The sequence below is a fragment of the Xyrauchen texanus genome, chromosome 2 (genome assembly GCF_025860055.1).
Source record: "Xyrauchen texanus isolate HMW12.3.18 chromosome 2, RBS_HiC_50CHRs, whole genome shotgun sequence".
Classification (NCBI taxonomy): Eukaryota; Metazoa; Chordata; class Actinopteri; order Cypriniformes; family Catostomidae; genus Xyrauchen; species Xyrauchen texanus.
The window spans coordinates 25616687-25642507 of record NC_068277.1 but is presented as its reverse complement, the minus strand read 5'-3'; the positions used below and the strand labels follow the sequence as shown (position 1 = coordinate 25642507).

Here is a 25821-nt window from a genome sequence, read left to right as displayed (position 1 = left end):
GTATCCAACCATATGTGTATCGTTACATTTGCTTCATGTGACGGAAGATGTAGAATGCAGACAAGAAAGGAGAGAGAAAGGAAAAATTGTGCTGCACAAATCTCATTGATGTTCATTTCTCCACATTACTCTGTTTTTCACAACAAAAAGGAATCTCATTACCAACTGATTTATACAATTAGCCTGCCTCAGCATCCCCAATTAAACAAGGACACAGTGGTTTGAGGTCACAGCAAATTGATCCACCTCTAATTTGCGCCAACTCTGTTTCCGCAAGCGAGCCAGGAACCACCAAAATATGACCTCCGATTCCATATGAGCAAAGTAAATGGCTGCGTAGGAGGGTGGGTTAATAGAATAAACTGAGAGATCTTTGGTCTCCAATGGATCTGAATGTGGAAACCATGAGGCTGAAGGTGATAATCGGAGAAAAGATGCAGGAGGTCTGACCCCTGTGTGAATGGAAAGCTGTTGTCATCTTAATAGCACCTCTGAGCTGACAGTCTATTCCACGTTCTCAAAGAAACTTACCAAAGGACTTGCCTGTGTCCCCACACTGCTTCACTGTTCAAACAGCACGCACACACACACACACACACGCACTCACAGTGTGTATTTGTCTGTGTGTGTGCACTCACATGCGCTTCTCATAGAGCTCTGGGGGGTGCTTTTAAGCTGATCATTTGATTGTGAAAACTAAGACAATGATATTAGAAATCATTCAACTTTGACCTGTGATATAAACACATTAACACACCTTTATTAAGTGTGCAAGCAGGACTTTACTCACACAAACCATTTCCCTTTTCTAATTGGGTGATCATGAATTCATTCAAGAGAATTCCAATCAGCACCAGCCTGTTTTATTAGTCACACAACAGTTTTATTACTAATTCATTGTGTCCACAATAACCACTGTGGCTTTCTCACATGAAGAGCCCTGTGTTCTCTCTCCTCTTGACAAGGACTGCCATGATGAACTAACTGTGGCTGTACAAATGGAAGCTGAAATAAAGAGAAATTAAGAACGAAGTGAGGGAGGGCGGGAGAGAAAGAGAGACCTCGCCAGTCACAGAACTATATGAGTAGTCTAGCTAAGCCAAGCTTCTTGGCATATTGCTAGACAAAAAGCTAATGCCCATTAAACCCCATGAGGACAGACAGGGGGGCACCCAAAAATTAATGATGGGTTTCTTCCTATTTAATCAAACTTAAGTCATATTCTGCAATGCATCAAATGAGGAATTGAGTTCTTTTAATGAAAACAGTGCTGAATATTTCAAAGCGGTTAAGTGGGGTGCTTGAAGCCGGTGCTGTTTAAGCCAATCCATCGACCATGACAGTGAATCCAGATATCGCCTCCAACAAACACACTACCCCAAACTGACTCCAAAAGCACAAGCCAATGGCTACACACAAATTACATGGTGTAAGAGCTTGAACTGATGCTCCAGAAATTAAGGTCCTCTACAAGTCCTCCATAGTTCTCAATATCTCCTGATTCCATGATCTATATGCGCCAGAACATAAATATAATAAACAGCAATTGGGACATCAATTTGCATAAAGTCTCGATTGCATTCACCTTTGCAGATTCTGCAGGCGAAATACAGTGATCTCAATGGGAATCTGCTTGATCTGGAATTTCACCTGATGGACTTCTGTTGGTGAAGAAATTTCTGTACGTAAATTTTGCGTGTGAAGTTTAGTAAACTTTAACATGCGAATTTGCATCATTTATCAATAGGAAGTTGCTTGGTTTGACCTCTGCTTGGGTGGTGTTTCGTACACTGAATATTCACAATGGACAAGCAAATAATTGTTTTTTTACAGGCAAAATAATATTACTTTTTTATTCTAACCAATTAAACAGAAAAGAAAAACATATATGCACAGAATAAACTTTTAAATCCAATAATATTATTTTTAAATAAAATGTATTTCTTAATAACATCACTCTTCCATTTTTGCAAGTTTCACTTGTCAATTTAACATCCAGCTATGCCTTCTTCATCTGCAGAATTTCGCATACAAGGGTTATTGTGACTGAACCTTGAGCCAGCTAAATGTATTCTTTGCATTTTGCCTCTTGGAGATCAGTCCAGAGGAATCCAGAGAAAAAGTGTGTTTTCAAAAATCCTATAAACTTTTTAAAATTCCAGGCATGTGTTCATCTACAGTACGCTGATTTCAGGCTGATTTAATCAATCCTGTGCATAACAGCACTGTGTCTTTTACCATCACATGACAGCAGTTGAATCAGTTACTAAGCTCCACATTAACAGTCTAACAGAACCACGCTCTCCCACCATGGTCACTTGATTAAAGCAAGCAAATTGATTTAAATATTTTTAAGGGGGAGAAATACAGTAGCTTGCTTTACATAATATGCCACAAATGTGCTCTGGTAATTTTGGTTTTTAAGCAACTGAACTGTAAGGCAAAGTGCTTTAGATGGGTCAAATATAGATGAAATCCTTCATCTCTCTGACCGTGAACATACTGTACTCCCGGTGCTGTACAACCGAGGATGAAATATTTTCATTTGCATCAACTTTGCCTTAGCTTTCTTCTTATCCAGCAACCTTCAGAAAAAAATCACTTTAAATGTACTATTTCCTCCATTACTCTCCCCAAGTCCAGGACATGTTAAGAGGGGATTTAGAGGAAGTAGTTATTGGGACAAAAGAGGCAATATCCTCCATCAGCAGGACGGTCTGTTACCGGGTAGAGGACAGGTTATCTCTGTACTAACAGCAAGACCAGGGGTCTGGATGATGGGAGAAGGCAATAAAATAAGGCAGAATGGGGCCAAAAGCAGTGGGGGAATAGCAAAAGAAGCAAGGCGGTGTTTTATGAAAACCTCCATGCCTGCCTATTGTCTGATTCAATATTCAGCCTGACAAAAATCCACCAGTGCACAGTTGACAGTTTGGTGGGTGTAAACGCATGTTACACATCTAGCGAAAACATAGGAAAGTACTGGCTGACAGAAAGTGTGTGTGTGTGTGTGTGTGTGGGCAGGTTTGGGTGGACATTTTTTAAGGTCACAAACTGGTAATTACAAGGGTATTATGCTATAAATGTGTTTTTTGAGGACATTTCTAGTGTCCCCATAATTCAAATTGCTTAAAAAACATACTAAACTATGTTTATTTATTTTTTTTAAATTCAGAATCTTTTTTGTGAGAGTTAGGTTTAGGAGAAGGGTTAGGGGATATAATCTATAGTTTGAGTGTGTGTGTGTGTGTGTGTGTGTGTGTGTGTGTGTGTGTGTGTGTGTGTGTGTGTGTGTGTGTGTGTGTGTGTGTGTGTGATTGTCTCCCACAGTATGTATCTCACCATCCGTGCTTTGCAGAATGCAGAAATGAACACTATAAAGAGCAGCAAAACCAAAAAGACCAGCTCTCTTTCACTAGAATAAAAAAGAGATTCATTTAATTGATCTTTCTCTTTGAATCTGCCATTTGCCCAGAAATAAGCACTTGCTTTGCTTAACAGGGCCTGTTTACAGTCGAGGGTTTTCTGTTGTGTTTGTAAAGTGCATTTCACTATTGCTGTCTTGGAGAAAGTCGTGGATGGGGGAGGACTGTGCTGTTTTTAAATCAAACATCTCCTCTCCTTGCAGACAGCTCTGTGACCAAGCCAGACTTTCATGTCCGACACTGAAGATACATTACATGTGATTTACTCTGCTGTGAAATAACTACAGCGAAACACCGTATTAGGGGAAGAAAGGCTGACCGGCCACTTCAGGGCCTCAAATCCAGTCTGTGAGGAATTCGAGTCAAGTAAAATACAGCATCAGTGCTCTTCGATACAGACTACACACACTCCAGTCCATGATTAGAATACAGCAAATCCTGGTCTCATCTTCTAGTTTACGGGGCTTCCGGCCACTCTCTCTCTCTCTCTCTCTCTCTCTCTCTCTCTCTCTGTCGCTCTCTTATCGCCTATACTCTCAAGGGGCATTTTAGCTGCTAAAATCCTGTTCACCACATACCGGTTTTAGAATCTGTGAAATGAGTGCCGAAGAAGCATGGTCACAATGTCTGCCTGTGTTGCCAATGGCCTCGAAAATGGGTCTGGGAACTTTTTGTCCAGGGAATGCATAAATGGAAGTTTTTAACACCTCAAAGAAAGGCAGTGCCTTTGTGTGGCCAGACGAGAGAGAGCCTTGGCTCTCCTGAGGAGGCAGACATTCTGAGTGCTGCAGGACAAAGAAACCAGAGCTTGAAGCAGCAGGAGCACACATACACAAGCACACCTGCCACACACACAATTTTATGATATAATACACATAGACCAAACACGAAACACATATACACAGATAAAGGCACAAGGCACACACACAGTTCAAGTATGAGGTATTACACACAACAAAGTATTTTTGCATGTTTGAACATTCAAACGCAGCCTCATTGACTTGGTCAGAGAGAAAACAACTGTAAAATATGAAGACAAAATATTAAGATGGATTATGCAGATTCTGATCAAATCATATAACAACACAAAGATTAAATAAATAATGTGACTGATATGAAAACAAGTTAACAAATTTTGCACATTGATTGATATTTGTCCTACGTTTGGAAAAATAATTCAATTTAGATTATCCATTCTTGCGATACATTATAGTTTGTCTTTCAGAAATCAACACAAAATGACAGGTTGTTCAGACAATCAAGAGTGAAAATGCTTTGCCTGCTCACAATAAGCATTTAAATGCAAAGATATCTGATGCACAAAGAAGCACCTGAAACTTAAGTCAGTGGCAACATAATCAACATGCAATTATCTCCTGACTCATTTCCAGTGACAAGGTCTAGGTAGCAAGCATCTGTATTCAAAATACTATGCTATTAAAGGCCATAGTCTGTTCAGGGATATCTTTCCAATGGTAAGCCAAGCTGAAAGTCAATCATATGATGAATTAATCCAGAATGGAATCAACTGATCCAGAAAAGATCAGGTTACAACTAGGCCCATTGGTTGCTCGCAAATTATTTGTGTCGTTCTTGCTCAGAAACGGGACTGTGTGTACAATGGCAATTGAATTTAAACCTCACAGTTTTCTTTCACGATGAACAGATACAATTTAAATGAAGAGACATGGTCAAGATCACAAAGGAGAAAAATGTGTTGTGTGCAGTGCTCTCTTTCAGAAGAATAGAGGAAACATCGATAAAGCATGCCAGGAAAGGCCTTGGTTTCCCAAGGATGGCTTGAGTGGTATGTAAAATCTGAAAATATTTGGAAAAACAAAAAGGAGGTTACGACTCATTGGTACTTGCATACTTCATGCACAAATTCACTTTTAATTATTTTACCAGCAAGCAGGGAGGAACACATTGTGCTCTAGGGTTTTTGTCTGGTGGCTTCATGAAAATCCAGAAGCATTCTGCCATGTTTTTCCCAGGAAGAGAAAATGAATGAGCATAAATAATGGAAAAACTCTAAAACCTGTGTTATTTGTTACATTTTTTTTTTCAAGTTCGAGAGCATGCACATAAATTCCTGATGTAACAGTGTTTGGTACAGAGGTGATTTGTGCTGAACAAAATTGAATATTTCATAATAAATTATTTTCTTTGAGTTTCTATTCTTATGTAAGAGATTGACAAAAACACTGTTAAAACAGCAACAATGTTGCAACTTAGATCTTTATGTAAATTGTAATACATTTATGAGTACATGTTTGATGCAAAACCAATTGTTTTAACCATTTTTTAAAAGAAAATGTGTCTTTTCTTCTTTCTTTCTTTTTTAATTCTAAATAATCATGTTATTCATGTTTATCACCTCAAAATGTTCAAATCCTATTCCAATCTGGTGGAATGCAAATTAATAGAACATATTTCTGAGAGGAATAGAGAATTAATATGCATTCTTAATTTTCTAGAGAGGAAAATTATTTTAAAGATTGTCTCAAATCTCAGCTGACATGAATGGGAGTTGCCTGACCTCTGTCTCTCTCGTTCTCTCTCTGGTACTTGCCTCATTCGCTACAGCAGCTCAGAGAGTATAAGGACAAAAAAGAAAGATAGATTGCATCCAAAAGAGCTCCTCTCTTCTCCGTGGTTCCCTTTTCCCCCCTCTGAGAAAACAAATGTAATATTTGAGTTACTGATCAGTGGTGTAATTGAGTTTAACACTCTTTTTCTGCAGGAAAAGTCTGTCCTGTCTGTCTTGTGTTTCGTTGTCAGTCTTTGTGTGAGCGTGCGGTTTGCGGCCGTGCACTCTTCAGTCTGTCTTGTTTTATGGCGAGAGCAGTGTTGCCAACTATTTTCAATGGAAAGTAGCTAAAGCCTGCTCGAAAAGTAGCTAAATGTCGCCAGATGACGTCATGTGTCATTAGCATATTAATGACGTCATCGCGTCGTATTTGCATTCTGCCTAATTTGTCGGTACTGTAGCCTACTTCAGTTTATAATAACGGTTATCTCCCCTAAACCGTGCTCATACTGTTTTTATATAAGTATATAGCCGAAAAACGGTCAAATTAAATGTTTTGAATTAAAACAAAGGAGAAGGCAGCTGATATGTGATCACTGATTGGTTCCTGCTAACACAGCGTGCACATGCGCAGCTCATTCATGTCTATGTCCGCTGGCGTGCAGTCAACGGAATGTGCTGCTCCTCTCAGCCGCTCACTGAACAGAGCAGACGCAGCGGGGAAGTAAGACCTCACGCTTGCAGTACTGGCGATATTTGGAATTTGGAAAGTTGCTAAGGTTTGTCCAAAAAGTCGCTAGATTTGTCGCTAGTCGCTTTTTTGAAAAAATGTCGCTAAAGGGGTCTGAAAAGTCCCTAAAAATAGCGACAAAGTCGCTAAATTGGCAACAATGGGCGAGAGCACGGTGTCTGGATCCTGACTTCCTGTCTAGTTCGGTTTCGGTCTGTGTCGGGATCCGGACAATCGTGCTCCATGTCTGTCTGTTATTGACGTGGGTGCATCGCGCTTATGTTATCTTGGCAGCATAGTTTGTCTGTCTCTCGCAAACATGTGTGCACCTCATGCTCATGTTGCTTTGCGTGCCCAAGACACAAGCTGTATTCATGTTGTGCTGAGGTTCAGTCACTTTGGTCTAAGGTGTCGGGTATGTGTGGCCGAAGTCTCGCACAGGTGCCCTATCTTGTTTTTGTTACCTGTTGCGTGCATCACATGGCATTTGCCTCACGATGTACACTCAGATTTAATTTAGCGTGAGAATGCATGGCATCGCTTTGTTTGGCATTGCTACGCATTCTCTCACCTTGTTTGTCGGTTGACATGGACGTATATTGCGTCATTGTCTTGGCGATGTGCGCTCATGCCATTCAGGTGTTTTGTTGTCTTGTGAGAGCCTGTGGTTTTGTTTTGTTTCTGTATCGCCACATGTCTCTCTGTCTTACATCATATCCCACCTCCTTGTTTGCTAAGCATTAGTTGATTTACCTCACCTGTCCCCTGTTAACCTGTTCATTTCTCTCCCTATATTTGTCTCCTTGTGTTTTATGTCCAGTGCCAGTTTGTCTTGTGTGTCCAGTTTGCTGGTCTAATTTATTCCCTGTCTGTCCTGTTTCCCCTACCTGGTTCCTGTTTCGTTCCGGTCAGACCTGTTTCCCCATGCCCCAGCCTGGATTACCCTTTTTCCCCTTCTGGGTAGTTTGTTTATTTTTATTTTTATTTTTATTTTTATGTTTTTTTTTGTGTGTTTTTGCCCATGTGTTATTTAATAAATTCCCTTTTATTTTTTAACTTAGCCTTTGGGTCCTGCCTCTGCATTCGTTGACAATTCAATTAGTGAAAAACATGAGACATGTGCTTCTTCACTTAGCTATTAGATGTACATCCTTTCCCATGACACTTTCATTCTATGCAAGGCAAACAGTTTGGAGTATGCACTGATGGAGGACAGCTTTAAAGAAATCCACTCCATCCATTCCTTGGCGAAATTACATGTGTCACATGACAGTACAGGGAAGTTGGAGAGCAAGATCATTGTTGCTCTATCTCTGCTCTCTAGCAACCAGCAAGATCTATAATACGCTATAAGAAGCTATAATCTACTATACTTTATATTGTTAGAAAGCCATGATCAGTAACAAATAACAGTGCTGAAACTGGTGTTAAGAAGATGCTATACGTATGAAACCAGATAAGGGCACTACTGGGATCACACATTTCCATATAGAGACAGGCATAACATCTGGCAATTAGTTTTTTTTTCCATTATATGGCTACTGTACTTTTCCATTAGGAAGCCAATCTGTAGGAGCAGTTTCCATTGATTTCAGCATACGAGAAGGGAAGTGCCATGACTCAAGTCAAGTGTTGACTTGAGGGTGATTGAACAATGCATAGAACAAGGGAGTGAGAAGGGACACACAGAAAAGCACATACAACACACCCAACTGGCAACAATGTCGCCATGTGACATAATGCTCCTCGCACAGTGGATTTTGGGAAAAGAATCAAACTTTTCCTATTCTACGTATCCAGCAATAACAACTGACATCACTTCGCCAACCATATGCCCAGTGGTGGTTGTGCATGTTTAGTATTTTCTCAGCACGGGGTGGGATGGGGGTGGGGGGGTAAAGAAATACCGTAACATTGTTAATATATTCCAGTCACACCCAGGGAGACCATGTCAACCTTGAAGAACGTTTAGGAACTCCTCAACTTGAAAAGTCGAAGCTCATAACAGACTGTTGAGGAGCCAACCAATGTTGAAGAGGAAAAATTAGAGAAGAAAATAAAGGGGGAACATTATGCCTAAACAGTTCATCTTTATTTGAATGTTTGTGAGAGCTGTTTTTACTAATGCATGGCTCTTTAGAAAAACAATCTTTCGCTGCAAGGTCTCTGAATGTGTGTCAAAGCCAGGTGCCAGTCTCAAGTATAAATGGGGCACTCCTCTGGTGTTGATACACATGCTCTCACACTCTCTTGGTAGATGCTGGCGAAATAAGGATAGCAATATCGGTATTGAAAGCGCAACAGGTGGGTCACATGAAAGGTCTCTCATTTTCTCTCGCCGGCAGAACACATGGTTCAGATTATTCTCCAGCATAACTGACAACGCTCCAATGAAAATATCAGGAGGCTTCCGCCACCACTACTGTTCACCACACACTATTTTCGAATGTATCTTAGATTATGTAGCAATGTAAATTTTCCAGGCCTACTGGCCTTTGACAGGGAAATTCAGAGGAAGTAGAAACTTTAATAAATAAATGTGGGGATTTGAGGAGACATGTGGAAAGGTGTTTAAGCACAAGGCAAATACAACACAACACAAGCTAAACACATGGTGGGATAGGGCTGAGACAACTCCTGCACTTTCCACTCCAGCTTTTTCCACAGTCGAGTGTAGTGTTTACTTGATTAGCAGTCTTTCTCAGTCTCTTACGTGCTTAGGTTTTCTCTAAATCATGCAAAAGTCAGAGAACTCTGAGGAATGTGGATAATTAGAATACAAAAATTAGCCCTCACCTGAAACATCTGCATTTCCCTGTGTGTGTGTGTGTGTGTGTGTGTGTGTGTGTGTGTGTGTGTGTGTGTGTGTGTGTGTGTGTGTGTGTGTGTACATATTTATCCTACATTTTGGGGACCAAATGATAGTAAAACCTGAGACCACCTACCTTGTGGGGCCCAACCAGCGGTTCCCACAAGGGAAATGGCTTATTAAACATACTAAACAATGTTTTTTGGAAAATGTAAACATCCAAAAAAGTTTCTGTGAGGTTTAGGGGTAGGGTTAGGGGATAGAAATTATAATTAGATCTGTATAAAATCCATAAAATGCATGGAAATCTATGGAGAGTCCCCACAATGATATAAAAACAAGTTTGTGTGTGTGTGTGTGTGTGTGTGTGTGTGTGTGTGTGTGTGTGTGTGTGTGTGTGTGTGTGTGTGTGTGTGAGCGTGTATTTATCACTTTGTGGGGACCAAATGTCCCCATAAGGATAGTAAAACCCGACATTTTTGACCTTGTGGGGACATTTTGTCGGTCCCCATGAGGAAAAAAGCTTATAAATCATACTAAATTATGTTTTTTGAAAATTTAAAAATGCAGAAAGTTTTCTGTGAGGGTTAGGTTTAGGGGTAGGGTTAGGTTTTATGGGATAGAATATAAAGTTTGTACAGTATAAAAACCATTATGTCTATGGAAAGTACCCATAAAACATGGAAACCAAACATGTGTGTGTGTGTGTGTGTGTGTGTGTGTGTGTCTGTCTGTCTGTCTGTCTGTCTGTCTGTCTGTCTGTCTGTTTACATGCTTGTTGTGTCAACGCTGAAAGAATACCAACTGTAAAACCTTCCATATTAGAGAGAAATATGGCTATAAAAAAAGTTAGTGGTGCTCTGCTTCTCTTTGTGTAACTCACAACGGAGCCAAGGCTCAAATGCACAACAACACAACCGTGAATTTTTTGAAGTGGGGGGAAAATATGACTCTTTTCTAAGGTCTGTGAAAAGGCTGGAAGATAAGCAGCATTTAGCCATAAATTCAGACGGGCCTAAGCTTTTTTATGTATAGCTCACCGAGCGCAAAACCATGCCCTGCTGAAATCAAAAGCGGTAATAGTCAGGTTAGCCACTGTCATTCTAAGAGGGAAGTCGGTTGTGAAATTGTAAAATTGTGAGGTTCTCACTGTCTATTTCACAGCCTACATTTTATGAACGCTCGCTGAAATGATTTATAAAATAGAGGCTATCACATGGCAGCCAGTGTTTGAGGCTCTTAGAGGTGAGGGGAGAAAAGGCTAAAGCAATCCTAATCTTCTTGCCGAAGATGAGCCCTAATAATATGCACCTTTATCTGCTTTGCTTAAACAGTGCATACTTTGAAGTTCACAAAAACGTGTGATACCCATCGAGCTCTCCAAACGCACTAGAGTGGAGAGAGAAAAAGAGAAAGGACAAGGCCTTGTCATTTCCACCCTTCACATTCCTCACCGTTTCAAGTCCAATTTGCTCTGAAAGTCCTCTGCATTAAGCTTGCATGCCAGGTTGATAGCATATAAAAAGAAGAGTCTAACACAGTACATCCCACCCATTTCTTTTGCCTATTCATAATCTCTGATTTGCAGTGATCATACAATGGTAAATCTGACTCTGTTTCAAACCAGTGATAGAGACACAACAAGAGAAGAAATTTACTATTGCTATATTCTCAAAGAGCAGGTTAACAGATTCGGAAAGAGAGAAGGAGATGAACATTAATGGGCCGATAGCTCTAGGCACATTTTCTGCCCAATAGCCAAAGCTGAAAGGGCCCAGATGAAATCTGTGTGGTAAAGATGATATCATAGCGCTGTGGTTAAACAGCAGTCTGGCAGACACATACCTCACTCCAGAGAGAGAGAGAGAGAGAGAAAAAAAACTCCAAATCATATTTCTCCTTGCCTTCCCATTTGAATATTCATCCCGTTTCCACATCCCCAGAAACTCTTCTAATCAGAGTCACTTCCCCTTTAATCACTGGGGCTTTAATTATGATTTGATAAAGCATTTTAGCACACCCTTCAGTGTCACTCACATGTCTATGCTTGGAATACCGTATTAAGAGCTGTCAACCCTTAAGGGAAGCACTTCCCAAACAGTGCTGATCCGAATACAGCAAACACGCCCATCGTCTCTAATTGAAATTATTACAGGTTTGAACATGCTAAAGCTACGGCTAATGTTTCCCTTGAAAGCTAACAAGTCGAGGGAAAAGCAATGAGTCTAGCAGACTCAGCTATGATTCCTATGCTTCCCTCTGATGTGCAATAATTGTTTAAGTGAGTGGAAATGGCTGAGTGCCTTTTTTAATGTATGCCAATGACAAAAAAAACAGCCTTGTGTAGCACTTTCCAATTCTGCTCTTCATTTTCTAATTCTGTCCAAAAAAAAAGGCTTGAAGGAAAAGCCTTTCTGGTTCCATGTTCATCTTGGAAGAGCGAGTGTTCAGGGATGATCGGTAACCACAAGTTGATAATGATGACGATTTAATTAGAAGCTTCACTCTGGTCTGGAGTCAGCCCAAACTCTTACACCCTGCAGATGGAATAAATTTAGCAACAGTGAAGAAGAGTAGGCCCATGCCTTGCTCCTTTCCTCCACCTACCCTACAACTTCTCTTTCTTTTTGCCTAAGTACCACCGCCGATCAGAGACAGAAAACATTCTCCCCCTGCGCTATCATCACTCAAGCTTGCATCCCCTTTGCACACATACACACCTCAACACACCAAGACTCCTGTATAAACGCCAATCACTTACATGTTTCACTCTGACATTGCTCTGAAGTATTGATACTATGCTTCAATTATGTTAAAATAACATCCGTATAGTAGAAGCAGCTAAAAATGGTCCGGGAGGAGAGAACTGCTTTCAAGGTAACAGCAGGATTAGGTCCACAGCTCTCGGCTCCAGTACTAAATGGAACAAGCGGTTTAATTCTGTAAAAACCCTGGCTCTGGGACGATCAGTGCTGCACTGAGAAAATGTCTCATTTGCATCCCGACAGGCCCCATTAGTTCAGCCCTGTGTCATAGTTTCGGTTTCTTTCCTGGTAGAGAGGCTATGAGTGTGTTATGAGTGAGCTCTTTCCAGCTGCAAGACAACATGCCTGCTGGTAGAACAAGACTGGTGAAGGCTGTAAACCTGCCAGGATCACCACTTATTCCATTTTCTCTCTTTCTGTGAAGTTTGTATGTTTCTGAACACTGGCTTAAGATGAGTGGTTCAGACTCTGTGTGCGGTGTGTGCCAGTGTGGGTATACTGAAAGATTGTCAAAGAGGCTTCAAGGAGATGCATGGGATGCGAAGCCACAAGATTATCTCAGATATCAGTCAAACCATTCCAAAAAAAAAGAGAGCGAGAGAGAGAGAGAGAGAGAGAGAGCGAGAGAGAGAGAGAGAGAGAGCGCGCGTGATCACCACATTATAGTTCATTCATTCAGCTTGACTTGGCTTTAACTAACTACAAACAGCTCTCTGACACAGCCCCCTTGCCTCTAAGACTACTTACAAGAAAGATTAGTGCTACAGGCCCTTCCTGCACCATAGATTTAGCATGACAACGAATGATAAAGAGGATAATATTTTATTCAATTTCAATATTTTTACTCCTCCACAAAAAAAGATTAACTTTTTCCAGCTTGCCATTTTTCCTTTGGTGTGGTTAATGTATATTCGCAAAGCCAAAAAGAGAGGAAAATACTGCCATTTGGTACACCACATGATTAGTGAGTTCATACCATGTTTGAGAATGCATTTGCTTGTCCACTATCTTCAAGCTGCTAGTGCCATGACCCCAGGAACAATAACCCCTAAAGGAGATTCATGGGTCACTTTAAGTCCATATAGCCCTAAACAAAGAGGCCTATCTCCATGGCCGCAGCTTTGAAATAAGACTAACATAATTAACTGCTGAGTCTCTTCACATGAAGACCACTCAGAGTCAGAGAAGCTGCTCCTCCGCTCTGTCTATTTCTCTCTAAACTGTGATGGCAAGGATGGCAGATCAAGCTAACACACACACACACACACACACACACACACACACACACACACACACACACACACACACACACACACATCACATCACATCAGCTGCTGTCACCACTTCAAAGGCTGTTCATGGACACATCCATAACTGTAGTCAAGTGCTTTCTGTCAGTCTGTCTGTTTGCAGAGTTTACATCCTCATCTTACTCCACTGACAGTCAGGTAACAGAGGCTTTCACTTCTTCAGAAAGAAGAGAGAGAGACAGAGCAAGAGAGAGCAAGCCACACTTGTGGTTTGGTCTGCTGAAGTCATTTTCTTGTGACGCACATGTACTGCAAAAAGTCTTTAAAACTATGAGCGGGTGTACATAATCATGGCATAAGGAAACAAAAGGAGCTGGTTTCAGGGCGACAGAAATACTTCAGCTTAACTGCTGTCAGAAACACAGCCAAAACATTCCTCCCCTCACCTTACCTACCCCTTTCTTTGTCACTTTAATTTGTTTTTGCCATTATTTCTCCTGAGTTTCCACTAAATAACTGTGGGTTATGTGATTTTGTCAACATATCTCCTAATTTTTCCATATAATTTTCCAAAATTTCAGATGTCCTATCGCTATTGGTAAAGACTTGCATAACAACAAGTTTCCCTTGCAACTAACTACAAGCTTCTGGTTTCTGAGCAGCAAATATCCAAGACACATTCTAAACCAGTGTTTCTCAACTGGTGGGTCGCAACCCAAAAGTGGGCCTCAGGTCTATTCAGACTGGTTATTTCCCTTCGGATAGGGCTGGCAATGCAAATTTAATGATAAGCTCTCTTTCAGCTAAAGGCTTCTCATCTGCACTGCAATATTTTTGCAGTGCTATTAAAGATTTTGCACGATTGTAATGGAACCAGCTCGTGCTAATGAAGATCTGCTCCCTTGTGCGTGCAACAATTGGTCTTCCCTCATTATTGTGATGCACAGACCTTAAAACTGATGACCCATTTGAATTCTAGTGAGAATTTTCTAGTTTAAAGCACTATGGATGTACTCAAGTCAAACCTCTCAAACAGTAGCCAGGCCAGACATGCCAAATATTACTGAGGAGGAAAAGAAATAAAGTTGTTGTTATTTTTCCATTATTCATCATGACCTTTACAAAATTGTTTCACGATTTTACAGTAGTAAATGTATCTGTGATATGTTGACAAAAATGTTGTTGTTTCATATTAAATAATATATTAGGTAGAATCTTTTAGACCTAATTTTTATAACAACAGTGGCAGCTGTAGTTACCTTTTTTTTTTTTTTTTTTTAAATACCATAATTTATTATTATTATTTAAGACTAGCTACACTGACATAACCATAATAAATAGGCTCATAAACCTTTAAAAGTGGATAAAGAAAACTTCCTTTATATTTTGTTGTTGACATCAACAACAAAAATAATGGCACTTGATAAATGCCCTTATATTTGAAAACCATGAACAAAACTATGCAAGATAAAAAAAATCAAACCCAGGACACAAAATACAGGTGTTTCTTTTTTACTTTGATTTCCAATGTAAAATCCGCATCCCAAAGCAAAACCAGTTGAGAACCACTGTTCAAGACAAATCTTGTAATCAAAAAAATCCAGAGACAAAGTGATTACAATACTGTTTAAGAAGACAGTAAAAGGCATTCTTTCACAAAACAGAAAATTCCTCAACAATTCAAAGACCTTTTTGTCTGGAGATGAACTCTGCTCTGAAGTGTGGGGTGGATATTTCTTTGACACAGTTCTTAACACAAATGTTTCTCTATGTTATAAGGCAAGAGTGTCCAAATCTGGCCCGCGGGCCATCTGCGGCCCCTGACTGATCCAATGCGGCCTGCGAGAGACTTTAGAAATAGAACAGAATTAGGCCCCGCTATGGAGAAATTATATGAAATTCATATTCTGGGCACTGGATGTCACTATCATGTGTAGCCGCTATTCACAGCGCATCGTCTCTGCTAGTGCGTTCTGTGCCGTCACCAGCTTCATCCACTGTAAAACAGGAGTTTGGAATACTCCTGATTTCCAAGGATGAAGCGCCCCACCGAAAGAATGATGCATTTATTAAAGGATTGACATCAGGTTAGATACTTTACTCATGTCATACAACATCATACTGAGCATGCACAAAGATGAGCTAACTGAGCATCCTCTTCCAGAACGACCTCTTTCACACTGGGAAGTATACTGTAATTAATTGGTTTGTTCTGATATTTCATTGAAACAAGAAAAATGGTTAACAGGCTTCCCAGCACCATTTCAGTGAGGACATACTGTAGAAGAGAGCACTTAAAACTCTTGCACATCTGTTCCTGATGTGCGCTCAGCTTGCACATGCACATCCACAAAATAAAAAAGAAGCATGATCATTTTGATCAAATATTGATTAAAAATCGGGTTTGTAACGCAAGTAACAACAGAACAGAAGTTATAATTGAATAGCTGTAAAGAGTACTCCTTGAAAAATTAAGAGTAGTTCCTTGCATCCAATATAAAGATCATGCATAGTGGCAATCTAGTAGCTTCTGGCCATGCAATGCGGCCCACAGCACCTTATTTTTTCCTGCATTTGTCTCCTGACCGAAAAAGTTTGGACACCCCTGTTATGAGGTAACACAATCATGCTTTTTATCATAAGCATGCCAGAATGCACAGCTTAAATGATTTGCCTCCCACCCCCACTCCCCTCCCTCCAAAAAATCTAAATATAATTTTTATGTTATAGTATTATTGAGCTGTACTGTATATAACTGTATATACCATAGTTTGCACTAAAATGTGTTTTAAACGCCCTTGCAATAAACCCAACTGCCAGGCTTTTTATTTCTAAAAGCAACACTCAACTCAGACATGGTCATGTAGATCTCTGTGCCATGTCACATTGGATCAAGTACCAATTCATTTTGAGATTTATTACATAGGAGAGTTTCACAACATTCTAGAATAATACATATTGATCTCTGTCAGCTTCATCTAACTGGCTCATGACTAATTGCAGAGTGTTCAGAGAATGCAGAGTCTTCTGCTGTGCACCATGCAGATCCCTTTGTGAAGGCACACTTACAGTATCATCTTAGGTTAATGATCAGTTATTTTCTACCATGAAAGACCAGGATTACCGCAAATACTAAAAAAGCTCACTGCTCCTGACTGCTTCTTAATCTTTGTATAACAATTACTTAGATGATACAACACACTTCCATCACAAGACAATGTTACATGAAACTAAAATAGGTGTAACTTAAGATTTACTATATTTATTTTTATGGCAGCAGATTCAGAATCATTTAAGGAGTAAACTGATAAAACCTGGATTAAAAAGTCACTGAATTTTGATGTCAGTAGACTTTCAGACATAAAAGTTAAGGGTGATTACAAAGTCCAATTATAACAATTTAATACGTTAATGTGCACAATGATTATCCATTATGCTACAATAAGTATGATGACTCCATAACCAGCCCTTTAAATTGAACTGCCCAACAAAGAAACGACAACTGCAACAGAATGTCAGGTTATATTTATAAAGTCTTTTTGATTCCCTTAAAACAAAGCACAGGGTAATATATTAAAATAATAAAATGTGCAGTTAGATACACGGATCTGTAACAAACCAGCAATTTAACAGTAAATTTATCCACATGTTTAATAGTAAATTAAAAAAATAAATAAAAATAAGAATGCTGTAAAACCAGACACTACATAAAAATTGCTAACTGATCTACACAATTTAGCAATGTTTGCAACTAAGCCAGAAAGGAAAGTGAAAGAAATGGGAAACAAAAACACATTCCTGAGCAGAAAAGGACTAGTCCTAAACACAGAGTCCATATCAAAAGATTGATTCACATTATTTATTCATGCGCTAATTAAAGGTTAAACGTGCCAAAGCCTGTGTGTCATAGAGCAGCTGTAGCAAGACAGAGATATAGAAAAAGAAGGCCACAACAAGAAGGTTAAGGAAAAAGCAAACTAACTTTGTCTTGAAATGGTTTTGGCCAGCATGCAAGCTCTCCACAAAAGAGCATGGACTGGCATAAACATTTGTACAAAATTATAAGTGCATTTGGAGACGCATGCAGGAGTCAACCGCCTGCACACGGCTCCCCGCGCACACTCTCTCCCAGAAAACCCTCCACCCCAGAGCATGTGTGTATACGGGCTCCAAACCACTGCATTTTAATTACTGCCAGCAAGCACAGCGAACCCCTTTGAAATGGAAATGGCCGCAGAATATTCTTTTGCACAGCAGAAATGTTCTTCTGATTTAAAAAAAAAAAAACAATATGCTACATCACAGCCGAGATCTGATAATGCTGATTATAACCACAAATAAAGCCAGTGTCAAAGAACCTCACAGTTCCAGAAATCTCTACCATTAAATCTACATAGTCATGTTTGCTTATAGAAAGCTATGGGGAGAGATAAAAAAAAATAAAATATTAAAGACTGTAGAAGACATATTTGTCATACACCTAATTTCAAAGAATTGCAGACATACAACGCACCTTATTGTTGTCGAGATCAATTAAAGTTAGAATATGATGATCTGGGCAATGGTGTGTATTGATAATTAAAAGGAATATTCTGGGTTCAATAGAAGTTAGGCTCAATCGACAAAATCTGTGGCATAATATTAATTGCCACAAAAATTACTTTCGTCTCGTTCTGTGTTGGAATGAGGCACTTACAATAGAAGTGAATGGGGGCCAATGCGTAAATGATAAAATACTCACTGTTTTAAAAGTATAGCCCAAGACGTAAACAATATACATGTTGACATGTGATAAAATCACTTACTAACCTTTTCTGTGTAAAGTTATAGCCAATTTTACCTATTTGCTGCCATGACATGTAATGTCAACAAACCCTAAAACACTAAAAGGACTATAGAAATGACGGTTTAAACAACTGCACAGGTGAAATAATGCATGCGTTTTCACAGAGGAATTAATGTAAATGCTTTTATAAAATTATAAGCTTCACATTTCTGCCTTTAAACCCTCCAAAAGTTGGCCTCATTCACTTCCATTGTAAGTGCCTCACTGTAACCTCAATTTGTGCAGCACTAGGCCACAGATAAATAAGCTTTTTTAACACAGGTCAAAGAGATGCCCTTCATTTACAAAGAGTGTCTGAGACATCAAAAACATACTCAGTTTTCTATTCTTGAGCAAGTGTAATGTCTAGAACTAAAGCTGCAATAGAGCAAAACACATAAAACCACTTAAAAAAATAATTTGCTGTTTTGACTATTGCTGAAAGACAGTACTGGTATTTCACAAGACCTCCTGATCTATAGCTTCACTTTCTTTTTTTCAGAGGAAAGACTGCAATTTGGGCGTGTTGTTAAGCCACAGATAAATATAGGTTGGATAATTTGTGCTTGCACTGGAGGAAAGAAATACTTAGGTTCTAATGTTAAAGGTCTTCAAGGGACTACAAATATACTTATTTAATATCAGTCATTTGATTGTTGCACCATGATTACAGCTTTGATTTAGTTTCTGTATGCCCAGGGGCAGAATTCATGTATATGTAAATCATTAAATGATAGGAGATAATGGAAACCCTGGGGAACTCAAACAGCTGTAAGTGTGCCATCTTCATTGATGACAATGCATCTGTCTTTCTCCAAGAATGCAGTGCATAGCTCCGAGAAAAGCCTCTGCTTAAACATTATAAAATATCATTAGACGTATAAATCCAAGATTTGCAATTTAAACATGGTGAAACTCAAAAAAGAAATTAAAGCAAATGCCACCTTCCTTGTGTCTTCCTCATTTCACTAATTAGTAGCCTAACTAACTATAATTAAAAGTGCTGCATAGCTTCAATAACACATTCCAGAAACTTGAGCGATTCTGCCACAAAAGGAAAAAAAAGCCTTCTAATAAACATGTTGCCATCGGTTTTGATCATTGTTGAAATATTCCACAGCAAATTAGCTAACACTTATAAAGACAGATGTCACAACATGTGCTGCCACATTTCCTCCTCATGCATTCCTCCCCTACTGCTGGCTTGCTGCTTACCTTTACCAGGCCTGCTGTTGTTTACCTCCGGTGTTGTTTATCATTAGAATTCTGCTGGCACTGTTCTAACCCCTCCGATACAAAGCACAGCCAGACTAGAGTTGCGCCTGAGCATCTTCCACTGTTTCAACATACTTTAGTCCACTAAATACCTGTCTGCTTATGCTATGCTGGTTCTGTGTATGTGTTGGATAATGCGATAATACAGTCCGTATACAAAATAACAATAAAAAATATTCTTTTACATTTTAAACAGGAGTACATGATGAGCAGTATAAAAATGTACTTAAAATAAATATTTTTGTTCTCATTGTAATATAATTTTGAATACAAAAAAATATTCATTAATGAACTTGTTAGAAGCCTAAGTGGTCATGCGCTGTCAAAAGAAAAAAAAATCCCTCCTCTTACTTCATCCCTCACTGTATCTTTAAGATATACATTCACTTAAGGAGTATAAATATTATTTAAACATTAAAGACATCCACGTAAACTTAGCTTTACTAAGTTAAGTAATGATATTTTATAAAACAAAGCCAATGAAAATTGTGTAGATGCCTGAGTGCCAGAAATTCATCGAAAACAGATTAAACCTGAAAATAACAGTTAGGGAGATCTGAGACAATAATACACAAGTACCAAGACATATGGCAGACAACCTCTGGAAACAACAGACTGTGGCTGGCTACAAAAGCACATGAAACAGAATTATTCAAAGTTAATTTACTGTCCAGATTTTAGGAGTAATAATGCATTCGACTGATGCCAGCTATGCAATTCATGTCCCAGAAGAAGCCACCAGCAGTCCTTTTACATTACAGAGATAAACATACTATACTATAACTATACAATTTACGATCAACTATAGACAAAAATGTGATTGTCTCATTCCAGGAATATTCATTATATAAAATTTTGAGTACCCATTTAAAAAGGTTTGACACCTATCCCTGTAACTTTTCCTTAAATTTAAGAGAAACCATGAAACACCTTCTGCTTTATTTATTTTTTTCTTTATAGAATTTGCATTTAAAACTTGATTATAAAGATTTTGTGCTGACTATAAGATTCTGACCATTCTGGTTGCATGAAATTCAATCACTCAGTAACTGATTGTCTGCAATAGTGTTTAAACAACGAGCTAGAGCTGAAAAGATTAATTGCCTCAATCCTAAACATGCAAAACTATCCTCACTGCATATAATTATTTAATCGGGGCATTTTACACAAACACAAAAAAATCTACAATATCTGGAAGAGCTGACAAAATTATACAATTAAACAATTAACTATTCTTCAGATATCAAATTGACCAATGCATATTTCAGCCGTCAAATCACTACTGAGATATCAAAGAGGAGATTCAAACATAAGCGAGACTTCACGGAGCAGAATGCGGTCCAAATCTCTGAACTTACTGGCACCAAAAGCGTTCGTCTGCGATCTGTCCGTAGTCTTTATATCTGCTTGGCGGATCCAGTTAGGAAATGCTCTTTACTCTCACAAAGCCACAAGGTCCTCCACAAATCCACGGGCAGAAAGTCCTGAAAAACAAACAGAGATTATCTTTATCTCAGACTCGTGGGAAATGAAAGTGCATCGGAGGAAGATGTCGTTATAAAACTGCGCATAAACTTGGATTCACACTTAATTTTTGCTCATAAAAAAACATTTGAAAAATCTAACCTCTAGGCTCAGTAATATGTTAATGAGTAAAAACAAAACTTTAAACACCCTCCGGTGAAGTGTGGAAAAAAAAATTACTTGACACAAATGCGTACATTTGAGAGGTGTGCTCTTTATAAAAGAGGGGTTCACTATCAGCATATATGTATGTCTGGTTTTTAACTTTTTTTTTTTTTTTACATTTGCATGTTTTAGATTAAACGTTATTAATTATATGTGTTCTATATTTCGATTTTGATATTAAATATGCTCATGATTTGTCTTTTCAGTGCATGGTTTAAGGAAAACAAAATAGGCTAAATCTAAGGCACAGGGAAACATCGAATGCTGTCTATCAACAGACACCCTTTCTCAAAGGCAGTGAGTCTATCTCTTGTGAGTGCGGCATATCCCTGTATAGCAATCAGGACAATGTGCTGAACTGGCAGTCTAATTATAAATGTTCCATTGGGTTCCAGTGCCATCTTACCTTATGAGGGAACAGCTAACAGCAACTGCTCAAAACAAAATGCCATCACGGGCTCAACTTCACCCCAACAGAGGGACAAGCCAAAGGGATTGTTTTTCAAACAGCCCCCTCTCACATAAGACAAGAATGTATTATTAGACACCCGGTTATTCTTACAGACTGGACACAATTTCAGGAGAGAAAAACTTGCACAGTTAAGCTGTGTTTAATTAAGGTGTCAGGTTGCGTCCCTGCACGGGAACAACAAAGCTTTTGTGTTTCTGCTCTGGGCTTTAAAAAGCAAAAGTAGGGACAAAGTGTTTCGCTTTCTAGCATTGGTAACGGTAAAGTGAATAATTTGTAGGCTATTCCATGTATTATTTAAATTTCCCTTTTTACATGTGGTCCTCCTGGCGACCCTTTCGGAGTGTCTAAAAGCCTTTAAATACCTTCATAGGTCGGCGTGCTGTGTTGTGCTTCTTTATAAAATACTATCACATCGCGTCCAGCAGTGGAAAGGCGCTTATCTGTTTCTGTAAGGGTCTACTTTTGGGAAACACCCATGAAAAGATGGGCTATCTGTGTCTTACAGACTGAGTTCACACACTTTTAGCTCTATTTGTCCTCTCAAAACCTCTTTGCACTGTTTCTGGAAATCTCAAAAGCATAATGTAGCGCATAACTAAAAAGAAAACGAAAAAAGACATAGCCTACACACCGATGCAAAGTGTACCATCTCGTCTAAATGAAATGACTAACCATTGGAAACAAACGTTAAAAAATACTTTACTGAAATTATTGTGAAACTTTTGTAAGTCTCTCCCCAACATGTTCTTTCTTATAAAATAAAATAAAAAAACTAGATAATAGCGATAATCTGTAAAGTAGTGTGTGTAACACGAGGCAGATAATTTTAATGAGCGCCTTTACCACTCACAGATAAAATAACAATCACTCTGATCAAATAATTGCACCCATTACCTTTTCCGGACTTCACTTACTTTCAGTCTGAACGTCGTGTATTTCGTTCAACCGTTTCTCGAGCCGTGAGACTAAAAAGAGTCTGCTTGTCCAAGTTGCATATTGTCTCTAAATGGTTCAGCTTTGGATGAGGTGATCATTTTAATTTATGGCTTATGCGTTCTTCAGGGGTCAATATGCCTGACCACGAGCGAAAGTTAAGTAAGAAACAATTCCCAGTCTCACAGAGAGAACAATTTTGCCTTCCTCTTTTCTCAATACCTCATACCTGCTTAGCTATTACTTATAGGAGATGTGTCTTATCTTAAATAGACAATAGAGAGAATCTTAAAGCACGTCGAATCGGACCTGTGAGGTTCCTGAGGTGCCTCTACTGTACCTTTAGGGGCCGTTCTCCCGTTATTGTCAATGAAGAGTACCGCTCTGTGGACAAACGTGAAATTACCTCTTATGGAGGGAAGTTTCCCGTCGTCCGGATAACAACTTTACGTCTACTTCTCTAAAATAGTACGGATTAGTAGAATGGCACTGCGTCCAGAGGAATAATCGTAGCGACGTTGTTAGACATAAAACCTGCGCAGGATTATTACTCAATATAGTTGTGTTATTGTTTCAATTCGGCGCGTGCGTTCACGAGTAGACATCAATAGTTCAAAAGCAGACAAATAAGTAAAAACTAAACACTATAACTGCAGGGAATACATGGAAGAACATTCTGTGTAACGTTTGATTAACCTTTCCTTCTAATTACCATGATTTTAGCAGTTTTTGTTTTAGTCCTCGCGCCACATCATTCTAATGAGCGTAGGCTACGCATCACTTTTAGCTGAAAATGCTCGTTAAGACGTATGTAAATCCAAGACAAACCAAACATTTAAAGACATTAGATCCTTACTGTAAGGTTAAGGTAAAGTAAACAAACATACAGTCTAAACACAGTAGCTGTTCTTTGTAAAAAGTGAGGAGCGATGTTCCTACGCTAAATGGCGATCAACACACAACATGACGAAAATGCATGAAATCACGGACGGCAGGTCACCAATGATAAAAGTTTACCTTGATGTGAGCGGGGTACCAATCACAAACACTCGTCTTCGCTGTATCCCGTTTTTGTTTTGGAATAGGTTATAAATGATGAACACTGATCTGTTGTAGAGCAAAGAAAGAAGGAGAAGAAAAAAAAGCTAAAGTGTATCGCTTCCACTGACCGTAGAGGGAATCCCGCTTTGGCTATATGAAGTTGAACTGTCAAAACTGCTGAGTGGAGATTAGATGGAAGTATGTTTATCGCGTTTTCCCTCTCTATTCTAAAACAGAAGCGAGATAAAGACGATGGTTACTGCTGTCAATCTTGGCAATCAATGCAAGCGGCCATGTCGTAAGTATTCAAAGCATTTCCCGTCCTGCAACATCAGAAAGTGAGTGGCCAGGGCATTGATCTGAGGGAAGAGGCTCCCCCTCCCAGACAACACATGAGAGAGAGAGAGAGAGAGAGAGAGAGAGAGAGAGAGAGAGAGAGAGAGAGAGAGAGAGAGAGAGAGAGAGAGAGAGAGAGAGAGGGAAGAGAATGAGTCTTTAACGGGGTGGGGTATAGAGTAGTGAAAATTGTTTTTGTTTTGGGGGCTTGAGCTCAGGTGATACATTTTAACCTCAGATATCAGGAGCAAAACCTAGGTTATATATAGGTTATGAATATATAAAATATACCATATGCATATATGGTTATAGAACTTATACATTTAAATGCATTTTTGCAAATGTAAGAGAAATGTATGTTTAAGCTATTTTGGTTAAAGTTGTATATATATATATATATATATATATATATATATATATATATATATATATATATATATATATATATATATGTGTGTGTGTGTGTGTGTGTGTGTGTGTGTGTGTGTGTGTGTGTGTGGTCACAACCAAAACTATGTTCAAAGTTCACAAATTGCAGTTGCTGATTATGTCAAAGCAAAGTGACAAATTTTATCTTTTACGGATTTCTATATAATGGGCCAATTTTGTCTCATAGGTTGTGTTACTGCAGCCCATAAATACATTTGTGATGTGATGGTGAAAATGCAAGTTCGGGATATCTTCCTCTGCGTTACTCTTTTGATTATCTCTTTTACTAATTTTTCAAGAAAACTGGCGTACAGAGGCCAAGTGTAAGTGACGACACACCTTTCTTTTTTCTTCTTCTTTTTTTTTACAGATGGGTATGGATGCAGAACTCAGCCTTTATATATAAAATACTGATGTATTTTATTAGTTCGCTCCTTCAGTTTGTCTGCTGATAAGAAACTGTCTCACAGGTAGTTTGATGGAGTTTTAAGTTGCATACGTTTAAAATAGCTTAATTAAAGGGAAATCAGAACGTGACTCACAAACGCTACGTTATGTTGTAAAATCTAAAAGAGATTAGGCTAATGTATTTCCGTGAGAGAAAAAAAACCTTAAATAAGAACTTCTGATATAAAAATGTTAAGCGTCCGTTTATCTAACGCATCTTCATCTCAAATTATATAGGTTTGTAAAACAATATTTACAAACCTGGAATTATGTAGGCCTACATATTTGTTTGTCTTTTTCCAACAATGCAAAGGCCACCTAAGGTCATTCTGAAAGACTGAATGTAGAAGAATCTTGTCTGTTGAAGTACTATTGGCTACCAAGATGATTAGATCGCGAATTGTCATAGGCCTATTTATGTTCGCATATTAGTTGATGATTAATTAGTTTAATTCGTCCTGATATATCCACAGAATTTAAACATTTGACCTCCAGTATGTCTTTAAATAAGCACTGGAGAATGGTTACATTGCCACTCTAATGCAAAAGCAAACAAAATTAATTTTAAACTCTATTTTAAATTGTTATGCATTTGTTTTTAACGGATTCGATAATATTGCTCCGATTCAACTTTGAATCATGCACACATGTTTTACAACAGCTTAATAAATCTGAGCTTGATTTTGGTTTATAAGAAATGTATATATAAAACAGATATATTTGACCTGACACTATTTGATTTGTTTAGGTTGTGACACTGTTTAATTTAGACTAAAATATAAATATTTAAAGATATAGGCCTACTAATAAGGTGCACGAACCTGCACTGAATTAGATTCCTCCAAACAACTTTTTAACGATCCTC

General features: G+C 38.7%; 1 protein-coding gene across 4 annotated transcripts in view; it reads right to left on the bottom strand.

The window, feature by feature from the left end:
* LOC127655298 (transcription factor SOX-6-like) overlaps window positions 1-24081 on the bottom strand; it is a 184305-nt gene extending 160224 nt beyond the window's left edge. For 3 of the 4 annotated variants that reach the window (XM_052143064.1, XM_052143083.1, XM_052143091.1), the window contains exons 1-2: window positions 23721-24081; window positions 20968-21093 (exon numbers count right to left, since the gene is read on the bottom strand). The gene's annotated coding sequence lies outside the window, so the exon portion shown is untranslated. Of the gene's footprint in view, window positions 1-20967; window positions 21094-22684; window positions 22989-23720 lie in introns of those variants that run through there. The other variant, XM_052143074.1, reaches the window with a different exon arrangement.
* Window positions 24082-25821: the final 1740 nt, after the last annotated feature.